Raw genomic sequence first — 21,199 nt, 5'->3', positions numbered from 1 at the left:
ACAGTGCTTTACAAGATAGTCAGTCTCAGTACAGTAAAAACTGTGCCTTACAAGATAGTCAGTACAGTAGAAACAGTGCCTTACAAGATAGTCAGTCTCAGTACAGTAGAAGCAGTGTCTTTCAAGATAGTCAGTCTCAGTACAGTAGAAGCAGTGCCTAACAAGATAGTCAGTCTCAGTACAGTAGAAACAGTGCCTTACAAGATAGTCAGTCTCAGTACATTAGAAGCAGTGTCTTACAAGATAGTCAGTCTCAGTGCAGTAGAAACAGTGCATTACAAGATAGTCAGTCTCAGTACAGTAGAAGCAGTGTCTTTCAAGATAGTCAGTCTCATTACAGTAGAAGCAGTGCCTAACAAGATAGTCAGTCTCAGTACAGTAGAAACAGTGCCTTACAAGATAGTCAGTCTCAGTACATTAGAAGCAGTGTCTTACAAGATAGTCAGTCTCAGTGCAGTAGAAGCAGTGTCTTACAAGATAGTCAGTCTCAGTACAGTAGAAGCAGTGTCTTACAAGATAGTCAGTCTCAGTGCAGTAGAAACAGTGCCTTACAAGATAGTCAGTCTCAGTGCAGTAGAAACAGTGCCTTACAAGATAGTCAGTCTCAGTACAGTAGAAACTGTGTCTTACAAGATAGTCAGTCTCAGTGTAGTAGAAACAGTGCCTTACAAGATATAGTCAGTCTCAGTACAGTAGAAACAGTGCCTTACAAGATAGTCAGTCTCAGTACAGTAGAAACAGTGCCTTACAAGATAGTCAGTCTCAGTACAGTAGAAGCAGTGTCTTACAAGATAGTCAGTCTCAGTACAGTAGAAACTGTGTCTTACAAGATAGTCAGTCTCAGTACAGTAAAAACTGTGTCTTACAAGATAGTCAGACTCAGTACAGTAGAAACTGTGTCTTACAAGATAGTTGGTCTCAGTACAGTAGAAGCAGTGTCTTACAAGATAGTCAGTCTCAGTACAGTAGAAGCAGTGTCTTACAAGATAGTCAGTCTCAGTACAGTAGAAGCAGTGTCTTACAAGATAGTCAGTCTCAGTACAGTAGAAACTGTGCCTTACAAGATAGTCAGTCTCAGTACAGTAGAAACTGTGCCTTACAAGATAGTCAGTCTCAGTACAGTAGAAACTGTGTCTTACAAGATAGTCAGTCTCAGTACAGTAAAAACTGTGCCTTACAAGATATAGTCAGTCTCAGTACAGTAGAAACAGTGCTTTACCAGATAGTCAGTCTCAGTACAGTAGAAACAGTGCCTTACAAGATAGTCAGTCTCAGTACAGTAGAAACAGTGCCTTACAAGATAGTCAGTCTCAGTACAGTAGAAGCAGTGTCTTACAAGATAGTCAGTCTCAGTACAGTAGAAACTGTGCCTTACAAGATAGTCAGTCTCAGTACAGTAGAAACTGTGCCTTACAAGATAGTCAGTCTCAGTACAGTAGAAACTGTGCCTTACAAGATAGTCAGTCTCAGTACAGTAGAAACTGTTCTACAACTTACAATTTAAAAATATTAAAAATTGTTGAATTTCAAATTTTTGTTTTATAACTTTAGTTTAATTGCCTCAACCTAAAGGTATGAAAGAACTTTTATAAATTGGTCTGTTAATATTGTAGTGTGTTCTATATCAAACATTTTATAGAGGTGAGACTCTAATAAACTTTTTGTTGTTGTTGTTTGTCCTTTCTGAATTGTTTCAATTTTTAGTATAGAGGTAATTTTTGTTAGCAGAGGCGAGCCAAGAACGAAGAAAAAGACTGAGGGAATTTTGCAGGAGGTACCAACCACATTCTACTAACCATTGCATCAAAAGAAAGAAAAAGGCTGATGAGCTAAATAAAGCAGAGTTAAGCAGGGTAAATAAACTTGTACAGGGTAAATCTGAAAATAACGTATGAAAGAATTGTTACTAAACTTGAGTACAAATTATATAGTTTAGTGGTGAAATGTTAGAAGAGCAAGTACATAAGTACCCATCAAATCACTAGTTCATTCAGCAAGGCAAACATTGATGAAATTAATTCAATGCTGAAAATTCTTCAAATACCAAATTCTAATTAATTTTAATGAAAACAATGTATATTCACACCATTAAAATCTGTTTTTGTGCTTGCATGCTAATATTAGATAATTAATTGTGAACATTTATGCCATGAAAATTTGTGGCATTATCCAATCAAAATAAATGCAAAATTAAGAAATAAGTCCTTCATGTCATGCTCTAGGCTCATTTTAACATGGGTAGGCATTATATTTGTCGATATTTTACACTGAGCATTTGCGAGGTGTAAAATGTAGTCAAATATAATGCCTACCCATGTTAAAATGAGCATAAAGCATGACATAAAGGAATTATTTCGATTCTAATAGGACAAATACAGTATTTTCATAGGTCGAAGTGTACAAAAATACTGAAAAATGTTTGGCTGTTCATTTCATATCATATTTGATAATATAAAAAAGAAGATGTGGTATGGTTGCCAATGAGACAACTGTTCACAGGAGACCAAAATGACACAGACATTAACAACTATAGGTCACAGTACGGCCTTCAATATTGAGCAAAGCCCATACTGCATAGTCAGCTATAAAAGGCCCTGATTAGATTAAAAAGTACGAGAAGGGTAAATATATGTTGTTTGATGATAATATATTTAACTTGAAAAGAACAGGTACCAACTCGTTCACATGTAAGTGTGGTCATCACTTCTGGACTATTTTTTCTGAGTTTTGATATGTACTATATGTTTTTTATTATACACCTTTAAATATTGGCTTTATTCAGTATCACTTGCAGTCTGTGCAATCATATTTCTGTTTAGGGGCATTGAGTTTTTGATGAATTTTGTAGTTGCATCAATTTGAAACATTTTCATTTTAATAGATGTAGAAAGATGTGGTATGAGGGCCAATATGATGATAAGTTATAATGATTAGAGTTTACAGTGTCTATTAACCAAACCTTTAATCAGTAATAATAAAATTGAGTAATTGTTAACAACGAATAATTATTGTTTAACAGGTTTCCAGATACCAAAAGGAAACAAAAAATGCAGCACAATTTGCAAACTGAAGACAATATAAGATCATGCATGGTGTTCCAACTGAGTACACAACAGGTACAACACATTCGAATGCAAGTTTTTTGTATCAATGGTTCTGATTGGATGGCAGTTAGCGTAAAATTTTCTATCTCCTTGTCTATCACACAACTCAGGAAGCTGACATTTTTGAATTATGAAATTTATTGACATGTTATTTATTCAATAATTAGCAAAACAACTCACCTGTTGCACCAAAAATCTACTTTTTATCAAATTTTATTACATTTTTAAGTCACTAAGAAGTTAGAAAATTCCCTGTGTTGGATGTTTTATGTCATAAAGTGTACCAGGTTAATAATCTATGATGTAACCTAGTTTTGGCCCCCAAAGAAGATCACACCTTTTTGTGGAACATTTAATTTACACTAAAATAATGATTGAAATTGAATTGTGTGCGTCAACAGGAAATCAAAATGTGTGCTATAAAACTAATTGATCAGGCGGCTCTACTTCAAGCACATGTTATAACATCCAACCTCTTTTCTAAATAGCTGCCAACGGAAGAACAATGTACAAAATTTTGGTGACATTCAATTCCAGAAAATGTTTTGATCCCCTCCCCTTTCCCCTTTTCCCTTTTCCACCTTGAAAAGAGGTTTGTTAATTATTGAATTTAATGGGGGCGAAAAGAGTGGTATCTGCTCCAAAAAGTTGTGTTGAGACACTATTATTGACAAATTTATAGTCAAGGGGAGATAACTCTAAATAGATTGACTTTTCAAAAAAATCAATTTCAATAATTGATGACATTTGTCTCTTCAATTATTACATAATATGCTCATTGGTTATGTAATGAAAGTATTGTATATTTAAATTCACAATTGGTACTTATAATTGTAGTGTATGCAAATTTTACACATGTATCTTTTGATATGATTGATTTTAAAACATAAACAGTTAAAAATGTCAAATCTGTGGCCTGCATCATCATAACATGTGTTTGTTTTTATTTTGACTTAAGAGGGCCATAAATTTTATCAGTAATAAATTTATTTCAAAATTGATACATGAAATATTAATTGCAGAGTTAATCCAGCAAGACAACAGTTGAGGAAATATGCCATGGAACTCACTGAATTCAGAGTTTTGTGTGTGGAAACCTAACTGAAAATAATGATGGTATAATAACATATGTTGATATGTTGAAAATTAATATTAAAATATTCAATGTAGTATTTATTTGCCCCTGTTATAATATCAGCAAGATGTTTATATGATGCTGAATCAGTCAATGATAATTTAGATCTTGATTGAGACAATCAATGTTTATTCTCTTTATATTATTTCTGTTTTGTGTGCAGTTGGTTAGGTTTTGTTGGTGGATGAACCTTAAGCGCTTGGAGAAAACAACATACTTTTAAAAGGAAGATGGCAATAAAAGACTCTGACTTATATCAGAGGGTGGTAAAGGGGTGGTGCTTGCACGAAAAAAACGTGAAATAAGACATCATTTCACGTTGAACGTGAAATAATTTCTGAAATGAACGTTGCACGAAAAATAAATACTTTTATCTGAACCTTTTGTGACTGAGTCACTGTCTTCTAGTATATATTGACTCTTTGTTTTACTTGATATTCCGGATTTAGTATACACATTTATGATATAATTAGTTTACGGCTTTAAAAAAAAAAATCTTGACGATCCCTGCCAAGTGTTAATTTGGATTTTATTTGAAAATACTGAGCACGCAAAATAAGACTTTGAAAATCATAATGCACATAAAATTAAATAAGCAGAACACGTTGAACGAGTCCTGTGTTGCACAACTGAACGTCAAATAAAAAAGTAAAAACATGTTGAACGTCAAATAAAAAAGTAAAAACATGTTGAACGTCAAATAAAAAAGTAAAAACATGTTGAACGTGAAATAAAAAAGTAAAAACATGTTGCACGAAAATAACCCTTTACCACCCTCATATCAACAAACTTGTTTTATGGGTTTGCTTTACAAATCTTCTTTTTAATTGTTAGAATTCTTTATTCAGATTCCTTATCTATGGCAAATGTGAAATTTGTGTAATGTGATATTACAAACATCAAACAAATCAATCTATGGCAGGTTTTTATTTTCTCCAAATCTATGGCAGATCTTTTTCATAATGTCACAATTGAATAACGCCAAATTACATTGTTGATGGAAGAACCCAAAGATTTCTTCCAACTGAAGGTATTTCCCTAGACAACGATTTGTGGATGGTTTAAAGGGAGATGTTATATTCCAAAGAGGGAGAAAATGTGCTGAATAAGGCCGCTGGTTTCAGTATCAGATGTTTTAGAAAAGGATTTATATTAAATATTTTACGGCTAGCAAAACTTATAAAGTGAAGATCAAACTACCGATTCTAGTCTGATTTAAACTTTCATAAGGTAAAAAAAAAGTATTAACAATGAAATCAGTTACATTACTAGTATAGAAAGTCCCTGCATTTATGTGAAAATTCAAACTGTTCTTTTTTATTTTCTTTTTTAAATAAAAACCTGTCTTCTTGTTTGATAAGGGACTTAAGTTTGTTTTAAGTTCTATGAATTTATTATTATTAAAATGTTCTGGTTGACCATTATGGAATGTTTATTTCACAAAAGTTTATAGGCATGATCCCGTTGTCGTACATAGATATAGGAAGATGTGGTATGAGTGCCAATAAGACAATTCTCCATCCAAGTCAAAATTTATAAAAGTAAACCATAATAGGTCAAGCTTAAAACCAAGGATCTAATCTATATCAAAACGAGAAACGAGAAGTCCACTTGTTAAAGACAAGTCATTGGTCGTATATGTACTGCATTGTTTTCCTTTTGCACAACATTTGCCATAGATTTGGAAACAACAAAAATGTGCCATAAATTAGGAAATTACAAAACTTGCCATAGATTTGGGATGGCATGACATCACATTTGACATAGATTAGGAATCTGCCATAGATTTGGAACCCACCATAGATTTGAGTCCTACATATATATATATATATATATATAAAAATATATTTTTTCGATTTTGTTCAAATTATATACCTTTATTTGCCACTTTCTGATGGTTTCCTTTAACGATAAATGTTTAACAGTTGTTATTATTACATTTTAGGTCACAGATCTGTAAAACAAAGCCCTGATGGAAAAAATTAAAAAATCCAGAGACAGAACAAAATGGTGAAAATTAAGAATAGGAGATGTAATTTATTACTTCCATAATGATCACGTAAGTATTCACTGAAACAGTTAATTTTTTTATAAAAAAATCTGAAATATTCAGTTAGGTTGTTTAGATCTATATTAAATGAAAACAAGACTATATAGCAGTCAGCATACTATATATAGAAAACTAAAGGCTGCAGAATCAATCCCAAACAACAACAAAAATGAGGTGATTTCTGATGCTCCAGAAGGGTAATCAAATACTGCTCCTATTTTATGGAAAGCCAACGGGGTCAAAATTCTTACTTCGTAACTTGTCAATGTGTAACTTGTAACTGTGTGATTTGTCAATTTGTATATTGATGTTTTGTAACTTGTCGATTCGTAAATTGTCAATTTGTATATTGATGTTTTGTAACTTGTCGATTCGTAAATTGTCAATTTGTATATTGATGTTTTGTAACTTGTCGATTCGTAAATTGTCAATTTGTATATTTATGTTTTGTTACTTGTCGATTCGTTAAATGTCGATTTGCAAATTGATGTTTTGTTACTTGTCGATTCGTAAATTTTCAATTTGTATATTGATGTTTTTTAACTTGCCGATTTGTAAATTGTCAATGTGCATATTGAAATTTGTAAATTGTCGATTCGTGAAATGTCAATGTGTGAAATGTCAATGTGTGAAATGTCATCTTTGTATTATGCTAACGATCATTATGACGACAGATGGCGCTCGGTCAAGTTATTCTTTGGTGTATAAACCTCCTTTAAGTAGGAGCACCTCAATATGAAAAATAAACCTAAGTAATTTTAATTTATTAATTACAGCAAATGCCTCTAAAAGAAAACAATACAAAAAATTGCATGTTTACAGGATCCCAGTTTTATTTTGTTAACTGAGTCAGACGTGGACTTTCGTTCGAGAACGGATTAAACTTTATAAAAATGCATCCGGACTAGTTTAGTCCCTCGACGTTATCGAACTATCCAAATTGCGAGTTTAATGAAATAGTCGTTGGTCAGTGGAATACAACGACTGGATTTTTCAGGTAAATACAATAAGGAGATGTGGTAATAAACCGTATGATTGCCAATGAGACAAATATTCACCAATGCGAAGTTCAAATAAAGACGATTTAAGCAAATAAAGGCAATCTACGGCCTTCAACAATGCGGAGAATTCCATATAGTCGGCTATAAAAGGCCATATCATTACTGGAAAAACAGGTACTAGTAATAAACGATTTCTATTAATCATAAATGCTATTATCGGACCATTTTATTCTGACAGGAGGGGAAAGGGCTGACATATATATATATATATATATTAATATACATGCCTACTGAATAGTTCTGGTCAAAAAGCTTAAAAATTGCCGCTATATTTTCTTTCTATAAAAATTTACAACCAAAAAGACCAAAATATTCACTAGTCCCTCGATCTCAACAGCTGCTTAACGCCCAGTCCTCCCAATATGAACCCCACCCGGTGCCACACCTCCATATAGCCCAGCAACCTTACCAAATCTAATATTTTGTCGATCGGATGATTAACTAACCGAAATGATTCACGATGTTAATCAATAAAGCTATTTGTTTTGAAATTTGCATGTCATATTAAATAAAAAATAAATCATTTGCAATGAATTAGTAACAATATAATCATAATATCTAACTCACAAACCATGTTGTATTCCGCCTGCCTCTTCTGTCGAGCAGTCATTCAGGATCCCTGGCTACCATTTTACTCTAAAAATTACTCAATATATACCCCAGGGCCAAACCCCAAATCATGAGCAAATATTTTCATGGAGAAATAAAATTAGTGTAAGCATATTTGAGATAATTGCCTCTGTCATGCAAATGGTGAGATGGCGAGATCTTTTCTCTGACAAGTCAAAGGGATAGGGCGTCACTTTGGTTAAAAGTGGGTGTATAAAAGGGGGGGGGCGGTTGAGATCTAAAAAAAAATGTTTTAACCCCTCAGCCGTATTTTAGCGTCTGTCCCAAGTCAGGAGCCACTGGCCTTTGTAAGTCTTGTATGATTTTTAATTGTAGTTTCTTGTGTATAATTTGGAGTTTAGTATGACGTCCGTTATCACTGAACTACTAGTATTCAAATTTGTTTAGGGGCCAGTTGAAGGACTCCGGGTGCGGGAGTTTCTCGCTGTATTGAAGACCCATATTGGTGGCCTTCGGTTGTTATCTGCTCTATGGTCGGGTTGTCTCTTTGACACATTCTCAATTTTATGATAATTGTTAAATCGGGCCCTTGCCAGCAATTAGTGTTCTTTTTGAACGAGCTTTTTTTTTTTTAATTGTCCATGGTTCCATAACACTGAGAAACCAGCCCCTGGACCACCTCGTATAGAAATATTAGTTTCTGGCTTGAGCGTCTTGTCTGTTTGTCTTGTAGTTTCAGTTTGGTGAGAGTGTTTGAGACGCAACCAACTCTTCTGGATTTGTCTCCTGTTATAAATCTCGCAGGTTGTCGCTGTATTCTTTCAAGCTTATTGATGTTTGTGGTCCCATACTATTGACCATATGATATCCCATTATTGACCTGACCATTGAAATATATGCGGTTTTCTTGCATTCCGATAAACAATATCTCAAATTTCTTATCATGAATCCTAGTGTTAATTTGCCTTCTTGGCTACGTTGGAAATATTGGTAGTCCATTTAAGGTCCTCGTCTAGTTTTCTGGTGCCTTCAGATTTTATTTCAAAATAGTGCATTTTCAATACAGTTTTGATATATAGTATACATTAACTAAGTGATTCATTTAAAATGATTGTTCACTTCAGTTTGTTTTGTAAAGTACAAATATGATATGCGGATAAAACATTTTTTATCTTCATTACTCATGCAGGAGCCAAATATATAAAGATTGTTCTTCCATTTACTTTTTGTATTAAAAGATCATTAGATAATTACATTCTTTTCTGAAATTTTCATATTGAGATTATAATATTAAGGAATAATGGGTGTCAAACCATTTCTCCCACTATACATTTAGTCCAAAATTTGCGGCCCAGGATAATATTAGTATAAATTTTCAAGCCCCGTCTTATATTTCATGTATTTAGTCTTATTTTGACCCGGTTAAATATTAAGTAGAAATTTCCTACCAAGTGAGAGTAATATATTTGCGAAGTTGATAAGGAAGCCCGTTCCAGCGACACATCTATGTATACCTTAATACAGGAAGTGACAAACCCCATCCCAGGTTTGGTGACCAGTACATTAGTAAACAAACATGCTTATTTGAGGTCACCTCTATATAAAAACGAGTCCCTGGTATACATGCCATATAAAACAAACAAATAATAAAATTGAGAATAGAAATGGGGAATGTGTCAAAGAGACAACAACCCGACCAAATAAAAAAAAACAGCAGAAGGTCACTAACAGGTCTTCAATGTAGCGAGAAATTCCCGCACCTGGAGGCGTCCTTCAGCTGGCCCCTAAACAAATATATACTAGTTCAGTGATACAGAACTGATTTAAATTACTTTGGTATATATATATTCCATATGGCGGTGCACATACTTACAGGAGTCTTATACACATAAAAAGAGACCGAGCGCCATCTGTCGTCATAATGATCGTTAGCATAATACACCGATGACATTACACACATTGACATTTAACGAATCGACAAGTTACAAATCATCAATATACAAATTAACAATTTACGAATCGACAAGTACAAAACATCAATATACAAATTGACAATTTATGAATCGACATGTTACAAAACATCAATATACAAATAGACAATTTACAAATCGACATTTAACGAATCGACAAGTAACAAAACATCAATATACAAATTGACAAATCACAGAGTTACAAGATACACATTGACAAGTCACGAATTAAGAATTTTGACCCGGTTGGCTTTCCATACTATTTTGGCAACCATCTTCTTGCTCAACATTTGCACTAGTATTGTAATGCTATTTGTATGGTTTGATGGTTTCATTTGATGATAAGAGCATTAAGTTTAATATATAAGAACATTTTTTTAGTGTTAGCTTTGCACAAGATAGATAAATTTATGAACAGAAAGAAATCATGTCTTCGTCTAAAACAATCTTTTGTCTTAGATTAATATTTTCAAAAATGAAGAATTGTACAGGGAAAAGTGCATAATATAGATTTATGGTTTTTTTTACAGGTCAAATTTGGTGAAATAATAAATATTTCTATTAAACTGATCGGGGGGTAGAACGGATTATTGGGCTTAAAAACATGAAATCCCAAGGTCCTGAATTTTAATAAATATAAATCACGGCATCTCGTAATTCGAAGAAAAAAAAATCCCAGATCACGAAAGGGTTAATCCTGGAATCCTGAGCTTGAAAACACCCGATTCCAGGGTCCCAATGAAGGTCCTATCCCCCCTCACTGATAGACATTTTAAGAATGGTCAAATTAGAAGATGAAGATAGAGTTTTCAAATATTATAAATTACGTACTAAACATATGATGAATTATCTCTTTTAATTGACGATGTGCATGGTATATAATGTGTATGTTGTGCATGATTGTGGTTGTAGCAGATGTTGTGTCATTATGACAAGGAATGATAGAAAAAATTCAAGGGTTTTCACACACAATTAAGATCATCCTGTTTTTTTAATTAATAAGTTTAAAATGAATTTCAACCATAAATTGTGATGAATTTTGTTTCTTTTTCTTCTGTAATATAGCATATTTTTGGTTGATAGAGAGCATGAATTGTTTTCCAATAATAACTATCAAAAATATTCATGTTCTGTTTGTATTTGTTCAATAATTGTTTTAAAATTTAATTGTGTTCATTTCTTTCTTTTTATGAGATCTCAACCCTTGATGGAACTTTACAACAACATAAGAAGATCAAGTAAGTTGGTTGATAAAATGTTATAATTGAACTTTTTTTCCTTCTTTCCTGCAAAACTTAAATATGTGATAAATAGATTATAACATGTCTTTTGGTATCATCTCTCGACCCATATCAGTCCTCGGCTAAAGCCTCAAGGCTGATATGGGCACAGATATAGGAGTCTCGGGATGATACCAGGGCCATGATTGACATTACTTTTTTTTTTAGATGAAATAAAAATAAATATGGCAGGTGAGAAAATATTCAATTGTTTTTTGTTGGTTGAAATGTCCCTGAAATGTGATGGGATTATGCAGCACATGTATCCCTGCACCAGTTCACTGGCTTCAGTTTTAAATATAGACTAGTGTAGAGACTATAAATGTGTACAAACCTGACATCTATTTTGTAGAAAACGTGATCATCAATTCATCAAAAATATATACACAGAGAACAATGTATTTCACAATACATATGCATTAATCCAAATTTGCAACCATTCGTACGGTTTAAATAGAAGTATTTCCCGCGGAAATGTCATGGGATGTAAACATGGAATTGTCCACACAGATACGGGTGAAATACATAGAATACCAATTGTGGCCACAGCAATAAGATCAGATATAAGACCCTTGTGAGCCCGTAGCTAAAAGTCAAAACCTGTAAAACATCGAAATTTGCTGAAATTTGCTCGATTTACCTTGAAGTGAAGACAATTAAAATTTGTCTGTATAGAGTAAACCCCCTATTAAAAATAATACTGAGTTCTTAACCACTTCCCCTTTCGGTGATCGATACAAATGATATTTTATTATATAGTATGTTAATAAGCAATTATCTGCATCTGTTTTTCAGAAGTTATACAATCAATTATATGACGCAAAGTCATCAAGAGAGCAAGGCAAGTTGGCATATTTTAAAACATTGTTGAGGAGAACAGATGTGACTTGAAAGGTGAAGTCCAATTTCCAGGGTCATGCAGATTAAAATTGTAGTTAAGGGGCTCATTGTTGAGCAGTTTTTGTCGTTTTTTGATATGCAAAATGAAAATGACCACCCCTCCTCTTCTAATATTATTATTCCAGATAACATTTCATCTACCACTAAAGTTAATAAAGTAAGGGTTCAACATGAAATTTTGGTTCTTTTTTGAAGTATTATGGGTATATCCCATCTGAGAACATGGTCAATTCTTCAGATGAATTATTTAATTATTGTAATCAATTATGTTTATGGGGATTACAATTTTTTGAAATGGAAGACACAGCAAAGAGGGAGACATTTGTAGAGTAATCCCAAATTTATCTCACAACATTTCATTTTTCTACTCCCACTCTTGCCTGTCAAAGTATATGGCAGAATGTGTTGATTATATCTTAAAGGTTGAATTTTTCTCCTCACCTTTGAATAAATTACACATTAGAAGGCAGTTTTGTCAATGTAAAAGGTGGTACATGTAACAATACTGAGGCTGACTTGGTACAGGAGCATCATGTTAGACTTCAGTAAGATTTAATTAAACAGTTAGGTGCTAACAAATCAAATGAGGCAATTTCAAGAACTACAAACGCCAGTAATATACTAGCTTCAATAATAGATAATTTTGACAAATCAAATGGTATAAAAAGGAAAACTCCTTCCTATACAAAGCCTGTGTGTACTGAGGATGAGCTTATCAGGAAAAAATCTTTATCACCATTTTGCCAGAGAAATGATGTTGTTTACCACAATTGTATAAATAATATCATTGAATTTGGTTATCCTGTTTTTGAAGATAATGATTCTGATTCAGAACATGAGGAAGATGATGATGCAGATGATGAAGCACATCTCGTCCTGTGATGTCTATATTTTTCTCTGCTTGTTTGTTTTTATATGAGCCCTGTATTTAATACACAGCAATATACTATTCCAAAATCAATACATGTATTTTACTAGATTTTTATGTTATTCCAGTTAATGTTGGCTACAGTTACAATTTTTCTGTCTTAAATTATCTGATTACAGGAAATATTGATGTAAAGTGTTCAGTATGGCATTAATATGTGTAAGATACTCCATAATATGTCAAAATTATTTTTTACTTTTGTATTCTCGATATCATAAATTAACTTCTAACATTAAATCTGGCTTATAGCAAACCTCAGTAAAATTTTAATCAAACTATGGTCTCTAATACATGGTTGACAATCATACATGTGATACTTTTCTTTTACTCTGTGGTGGTTTTAAATGATGTTACATTTGATATTGTAATATATATATACTTGTGTTACTGAAAGATTTTGTACTCAGTACATTAACTGTCTATTATTTCAACTTTAGTGCATGGATAGGTGAATTCTCATTTGCAATGTAAATAAGTAGTCTTAGTTTTAAATTGATTATCAAGTTGGTATATATTCCTTAAATAATACCACTTAACAAATAAAAAAGAGATTTTTTTTCAAGACAATTTATTGATACAGCTTTTGATTTGTAATATGGCTGATTATACATAATTTGAAAAAACAAAAATCTGTAATGTGCTATACACTGAAATAATTAACAGTTTGTCAATTTGCCCCATGTTTTTAATTGAATAAGATGACTTTAATATTTGTAATTGTTTATATATGAATGTTTATAGATACTTTAATTGTGATACACAATGAAATGATGCAGAGCACTTTATGTACTTTAATTGTTATTTTATGATTAATGATAAATCTTTGTAAACAAATATTCATCAGTTTTAAGTCTTTCAAAATAACCTTTGCAACTGATGTATTTTTTTATTTTTAAGATTAGTGATTAATGTTATTAGAAAAATCTTTAAAACTTTAAATGAGCAAAAAGGTACTGAACACTTAATTGATGTAGTATTGTAAGGTTTACTTTTAGTGAGAGATGTAAAACAATGTTTTGGATGTGTTATATTAGTCAAAAGATGATGGGCACTTGTTGAACTATGTTATTTTTATGAATAAAGATGAATCTTAGTATACAGTTCCGCAATTATTTAAATGAGCAAAAAGGTGGTGAGCACTTAATTGATGTAGAATTGTAAGGTTTACTTTTAGTGAGAGATGTAAAACAATGTTTTGGCTGTACTAAATTAGTCAAAAGATGCTGGGCACTTGTTGAAATATGTTATTTTTATGAATAAAGATAAATCTTAGTACACAGTTCCGCAATTATTTAAATGAGCAAAAAGGTGGTGAGCACTTAATTGATGTAGTAATGTAAGGTTTATTATTAGTGAGAGGTGTAAACCAATGTTTTAGCTGTGCTAAATTAGTCGAAAGATGCTGAGCAAAATAAGTTTAGCCAAACAATGTATAAAAGTAACAAATCTATTCTAAAAAGAAATGTTATTTTTGATATTTAACTTACTCATGTTGATGCTCAAATATTTTATGAAATAAAATGAAATGTAAATTAAATGTTTGTTATTAGTTCTGATGTCATTAGAAGGCCTTATACAAAAATGCTGGTCATAAGTAGGTCAGCCTTAAGATAACTTTATGTGATCTGCAACACCATTTCATAAAACATAAGGTACAAGTATCAGCTCAATGTCTATAAATATCCTTGAAAAAAACAATACAATAAATATTATTATTCAAAACTTAGGTTTATCTTATTTGTCAAATGATAACCTTACTATTAAACACCTGTTTGGTTTCATAAAACAAAGACTAACTGATCAGGGTTTTCAGGAACAACATGCAAATATTTCAGCATCTCCTAAATTAATATTTTTCCAGAGTGTCTACAAAATTAATGAACGGGCAGGTTATGTTGATGCTTTAAAAAATAGATCAGATCGATCATCATTATGTAAATTAAGAGTTAGTGCTCATAACCTTGCCATTGAAAGAGGAAGATATTTAAAAATGCCCAGAGATCAAAGAATTTGTGAAATCTGTAAAAGTGGCGAAATTGAAAATGAACAGCACATGTTGCTACACTGTAGCGGTTACTCCAGTATTAGAGAGTCTTTTGTATTAAAAATGTTTAATATTACAGGAAAAAGTGTAACCACATTGTGTGATAAAAATATAATAAATCTCATACTTAATAATACATCCTATAAGGCACTAAAATTATCTTCCTCTTTCATAACAAATTGTTTTAATGCCAGAAGTAATCTATTGTAATAGATTTTCATTATACCTTTAATCGTTTATTCACATATATATATAATTGTTTGTATTTTACTACCATGTATAGCAAATTGTTTATCCATTCGGTCATTACCATTTATTGTAAATGTGTTTGTGCCAATAAAATATTGTCTATTGTCTATTATATAATGCATTTTAGACACTGAGACAATTATACACCAAAGAAAATATATTTGCATTTATAAACACATATTGTCACATCTACACACCATTCTCTTTAAAAAGCATAACTATTAAACATACATGTATTATAAGATAACAGAATGTGAAAGAATCCGAAATAGTATGTCAATGACATGATGAAAAATAAATATATCAACAGACTATTATGAAAGACAACTCTAATTTCTATTACATAACAGGTTCCTGACTTGAACATGCACATGTATAATGTAGAATTTGACATATTATAATAATTTGGGAGCTATGGATTGCATGGTTTTCACTATTTTCATAATCAAAAGATATTATTCCAGTTAGAATTTGTTTTATTGATTATGATGTCTGAGTTTGGTTGCAATAAAAAGTGTAGTTTGAAATTACTCGAGAGATTCTTACAATTATTTTTGGCATATGAATCAAAAGATTGTCCTTCTAACACTAGCCCAATTTTCTAGGCAAGAAAAATTATATAAAAAAGATGATATTTATATCAAATTTAAGGATTTACTTTAAAATATAAAGTTTCAGTAATAGTCCAGCGGATATCAGAATAATTGATCACTTTATGGTAAAAGCATGAAACTTGGCATAGTGAAAGATTAAGGGGTTTAGAATAAATTCAGATATGGAGCCACGAAAAAAAAATCCAATATGGCCGCCAAATTCAAGATGGCCGACATAAGTATAACATAATTCACTTGATGAAGTATTCCATTTTTAATGAGTTCAGAAGATGTCACAAACTTAAGGAAATACACTAAAGATATGTCAATTATTATTTTTTTAAACCTTATAATACAGAAATCATCAAAATGGCGTCCAAATTAAAAATGGCGGGTCAAAATGTCTAAGTTTGACAGTATTCGTATGTATACACCATCATTGTGTGATAGAAAGTTACCAAATCCGTGAAACTGGTCAAATTGATATCGACAAAGGCCTACAATGTATCATTAATACCTGGGTGCATAGATAATATTTTCAAAATGGCGGCAATATTCAAAATGGCGCCGTTTAACATGTCAAAATTTGACGTTTGTTTTAAATTTAATATGGTATAAAAATAATTAAAAAATAATGGATCAATTATTTCAATACAAGCACGTATAAACAAACATATTATTATTTACTGTAACAGGTGACATTAACTATGACATAAAATGGCCGATACAACTCAAAATGGCGTCTTTGGCGAGTTCTTATTTTCACAGTTACAGGTAATGAATGACCTTAGAAAATTTCACAATTTTCCTGAAATGAAAACAAAATTCAACATATGCAGTATTGAATCTGTGCAAAGAGTATTTCTTTTTTAGAAATGAGATAAAAAATAAAGAAAAACTAACAAGTAACTATTTAACATAACAACAGATTAAAATTATAATTAAAATATGATACAAATGCAGGAAAATCAAAAGAAAGCATAGTCTCAATCAATTTCTCTTTCACAGTCCGGTAAGAATTTGCATAATGCTGTGCATTTAAATGCTGATTTCAAGAGTTTACATGCATGACATTGAAACTTCAGCAAGCACAGACAAGAATGGTACCATCAAGTTTTTGCCAACCAAATAAATTTGGTGATGACATACTTGGATTTGCAACTAAACAATGCCCCAAATAACACTACCTTGGAAAGCTGCACGTTTCGTATGTTCGATGAAGAAGTGCATCTCGTGTTGGAGGAATATTGTCAATTGTTTTTGTCTTCTGAGTGAATAATATAATTTAGTACGCTACTCATTCACCATATTAGCTGTACTAGACCGATCATACAAAAGCACAACATATCGTTCTATTACTTTTAAACCCTTTTGAAATTTCCACTTCATTTGAATTCTCAATAACCTGCAGAAATGCTTCTGACTTGTAAGTCCTCATATACGAACCATGTATCCCAAGCTGATTTCTAACCTTTCCCAGGAAAAGCTGAGACTGTGTCACAACCGGTAAATGAATGGAATAGTGGAAATAATCTCAATTTCAATGGTCCTAGAGCAAGGCACAATCCATTAATTGAAATATATCGAAAGTTCTTTCCAGTACCAAATCCTATCCACAGCTGTTCAGCCATTTGAATTCCCCTGTTAATTCAGCTGGGAATAAGGACATACCAATGGAAAGTTCTCCTTCAACTAATGGGATATTTGGTTCACTAATCTTAGTACAGCTGGTGGAAGATTTGAATAACTCTCTGGTAAAAGAGACACTCTCTTTGACTGGCATTTCAACATAGGTTGAGATTGGTCAAATGTTTGAACAACGCCTTGAGCACCCTCTGAAATATGTTGGAATAAGGATATACCTGTACCATAGTATGAATCTTTTAACAAGATACTGCTTGGATTGTGATAAATGTTGTCTACAGCATATGAAGTAAATGCATTTTGTAGTAGATTGGTAGGGAAAACAAAACCTTCTTGGACACAACGACGACAAGCATCATTGGCCATGAAAGTTAAAATTTCTAATACTCGGTCGTAGTAGACAGACAGTCCAAGTTTAAAGAAAGTATCTACTATATCATGTTTTCTTGTCTTACAGTGGATAATGATTCCCAAATAAGCACAAATTGGAGGTTCATGATCTTTCATGTGACGGTTGGATAGGTTCTCTGTACAACTATAAATCAGAAGTTGTACTATTGTATTGTTAATGTCAACTGAGAAGATGGACGATCCTGAATGTTGGGTCCAGACTGAATCATACTGACCAAAGAAAACAATGACTGGGGTACAGAAGCTTCCTGAAAAATCCTTTGGGAAGGTTCCTTTAAATTCTGAATTTGATGCAAAAATATCTTTACGAACAAACCTAGCTGCTTTTGATATGTTTACAAACTCTTTATCAAAGTCTTCTAAGCAGACTCTCTTCAATGCAGGACCAATGTCATCTTTGAAAGCAAGAATGTTTTCAAGGCCTTGTTTGTAAGCATCTAAGTAAGGGAAATTAGATACAATTCTGTGTTCAGTCGTGTACTATTGAATCGAGATGAAACATCTGCACCTAGACATGTTATTCTTTCCGTATAAAGTTTACATAGATCTGACAACTTGTAAACACTTATGGTCTCATTGCATGACCTTGTTTCATTTATATAAGAGACTAGTTCTAAAAATGCAATACCATGGATTTGACTTTGATCCTTCTTTGATTCGACATTATCATTTTTCATTTCAATTCGAGATGCACGATTATATAAGGAAACTAAACATTTAAAGTGGTACTTTGCTTCCTGTGGAATTAGATCACCACCACTTAACTTTGCAAGTAATAATGTGTCATTTAATTTTACTGCACATTATATCACAGGTGTATCTTGTTCAAACGTTGAGGACTCATGAAGAGCTTCTTGCCCATTTTCATTACAGAAAAAGCACGCAGACGGGTTACTGGTGGACTAAACTGAAAGGCTTTGTCTAGTTTTCTTTTAGATGTGGTTGCTTTATTATCTATTCTCTCATGTGAGGTTCGTTTCTCTGCTCTATTCAACTTTGTCATGTACAGTTTTAAGTTGCAAGATTTGTGCCAACATGTCTTTTTGTCAGTGAAAGACTGTGCTATTCCAGATTCCTCATCTAAGTTTTCAATGCACACATTAATGCCTTCAGGCATCAATCGTTATTCATGAAACTTTTTAATATTGTCAGCTAAAGATTGATAACCAGCACCAACATTGAGACGTTTAGAATCAAATAGGCATATAAAAGAGGGACGAAAGATACCAAAGGGACAGTCAAACTCATAAATCTAAAACAAACTGACAACGCCAAGGCTAAAAATGAAAATGACAAACAGAAAAACAATAGTTTTATAAGTTTTTCATCCATAATTTCTTGACATAGGATGCAATTTGCCCAATCAATATTATTTGATTTAGTCGGTTTGTCATTTTCTACACTTGATACCCTGTATATCTTTTCAGTAGCCATGTTGTAAGAACTATGACCGTAATTCAAGATTTGATGACCTGAAATCCTGAAAGTTTTGCAAAGCACAAATATTTGTTGATAATGTTAATAGCTTTCTAGATATACACGATATAGTTTCTGATAATAATACTTTTGGCGGCCATTTTGAAATTATACCATTTTTTTTAGGAACTATGCCTCATGACTGTTGGCAGCCATTTTGAATTTGTCGGCCATTATGGAATTATTTTTAATTGTTCCATATACATGAAAGATTAATAAGCACCATTACTAACAATATGCAAAGTGTTGTGCGTTATTTTCAACTGATAAATTATACCATATTTTTGGACTCTGCCTCATGACTGTTGGCGGCCATTTTTAAAATTGGCGGCCATTATGGATTTTTTTTTTATTGTTCCACATTCAGAAAAGATAAATAATCATCATGACTAGCAATATGCAAAGTTTTATGCTTTAATTTTCAAATGATAAATTATACTATAGTTTTGGACTCTGCTTCATGACTGTTGGCGGCCATTTTGAAATTGGCGGCCATTGAGGAATTTCTTTTTATGGCTCCATATCCAAAAATGTTTATTAGCATCATAACTAACACTGTGCAAAGTTTCATGCTTTTACCATAAAGTGATCAATTGTCCCAAAATATTGGACTTAGCTGCTGGACTATAAATGCTGTATGCTTTAAAGATAGTCTGGGTACATATGTTACAAAAAAGTAAATATAAGTAAATGTTTACATTATTTAACAACAACTTTCTTAAACAAGATGATCAAGTACAATATTTCATAATATTATTAATTCGTATTATTTAACAAATTTGATTCGTTTAGGCAAAGTCACATGTTAAACTATATTTTCGAAGGTAGAGAGAAAACGGCGTATAGCAAAAAGCATATTGACCGGCAAAATGCATATCGCACGGTTATATTTAGAATATCTAAAAACCGATAAACTTTGTGACGTCATGTAATGAATTTCAGGATATTGTTTAACGTTTTGAAACACATGATATCTGTGATCTGAGACTACTATAACACATGTGTTATAGTAGTCTCAGCTGTGATCAATAATTTGACGGAAAAAATCTTCAAACACATAAGATGTCCAAAAAAAGTAAATTAAATAACAACTAATATGTTGTTATTGTCAAGGAGACAAATTGATGTAATATTTATAAAATTCCAACAAACCTAAATGACGATTTTGATACAAATATGGTCGGAAATTAATAATATAACAAATATAGCCTTTGTATGAGGTCAATACAGGATATATCGACCCAAAGAAGTATATCGACCTCGGACTTCGTCCTCAGTCAATATACTTCTTTCAGGTCAATATATCCTTGTATCGACCTCATACAAAGGCTATATTTGTATAATTACTTCCTTTATACTTGGAAGATTTTTACTTATATCAGATCTATTATATAGAGAATAATACATGGCGAAATCCGTATCATATGTCGTATCATCCCGAGACATCAATATCAGCCCGAGGGCCTTTAGGCCCGAGGGATGATATTGGTCGAGGGTGATACGGCATGTGATACGGATTTTGCCATGTATTATACGCTTTATCATATATTTCAACAGAAGAGTTTATATTATATGAACTGTTTTCTGATCCATAGCACTGGGTTACACCTTCAGTTCTGCTTTTGTCTTGTTTCAAAGCTTTAAAATAACTGCTCAATTATTTTTACGAAGCACTTAGGTAACCTTAGAATCTGTTGTTTTGAAAATATTTTGTTTATTATTGTATTATTGAGTGTTTTGTATTTTTTATAGTTGCATTTAGTGTGCCAAAAAAATTGTTGTAA

At 32.2% G+C, this 21,199-nt stretch overlaps 1 long non-coding RNA gene across 2 annotated transcripts; it reads left to right on the top strand.

The window, feature by feature from the left end:
* Positions 1 to 1,630: 1,630 nt before the first annotated feature.
* On the top strand, positions 1,631 to 12,782 carry LOC134715348 (uncharacterized). Of its 2 annotated transcripts, none has more exons than XR_010106670.1 (6): positions 1,631 to 1,872; positions 3,020 to 3,116; positions 4,127 to 4,220; positions 6,185 to 6,298; positions 11,085 to 11,128; positions 11,966 to 12,782. It is a non-coding gene; the product is annotated as an uncharacterized LOC134715348 (long non-coding RNA). The 2 variants fall into 2 exon arrangements; XR_010106669.1 differs by having other exon boundaries at positions 1,633 to 1,853.
* The last annotated feature ends 8,417 nt before the right edge of the window (positions 12,783 to 21,199 follow it).

The sequence above is a fragment of the Mytilus trossulus genome, chromosome 4 (genome assembly GCF_036588685.1).
Source record: "Mytilus trossulus isolate FHL-02 chromosome 4, PNRI_Mtr1.1.1.hap1, whole genome shotgun sequence".
Taxonomy (NCBI): Eukaryota; Metazoa; Mollusca; class Bivalvia; order Mytilida; family Mytilidae; genus Mytilus; species Mytilus trossulus.
This window is presented reverse-complemented; position numbering and strand designations above follow the sequence as displayed.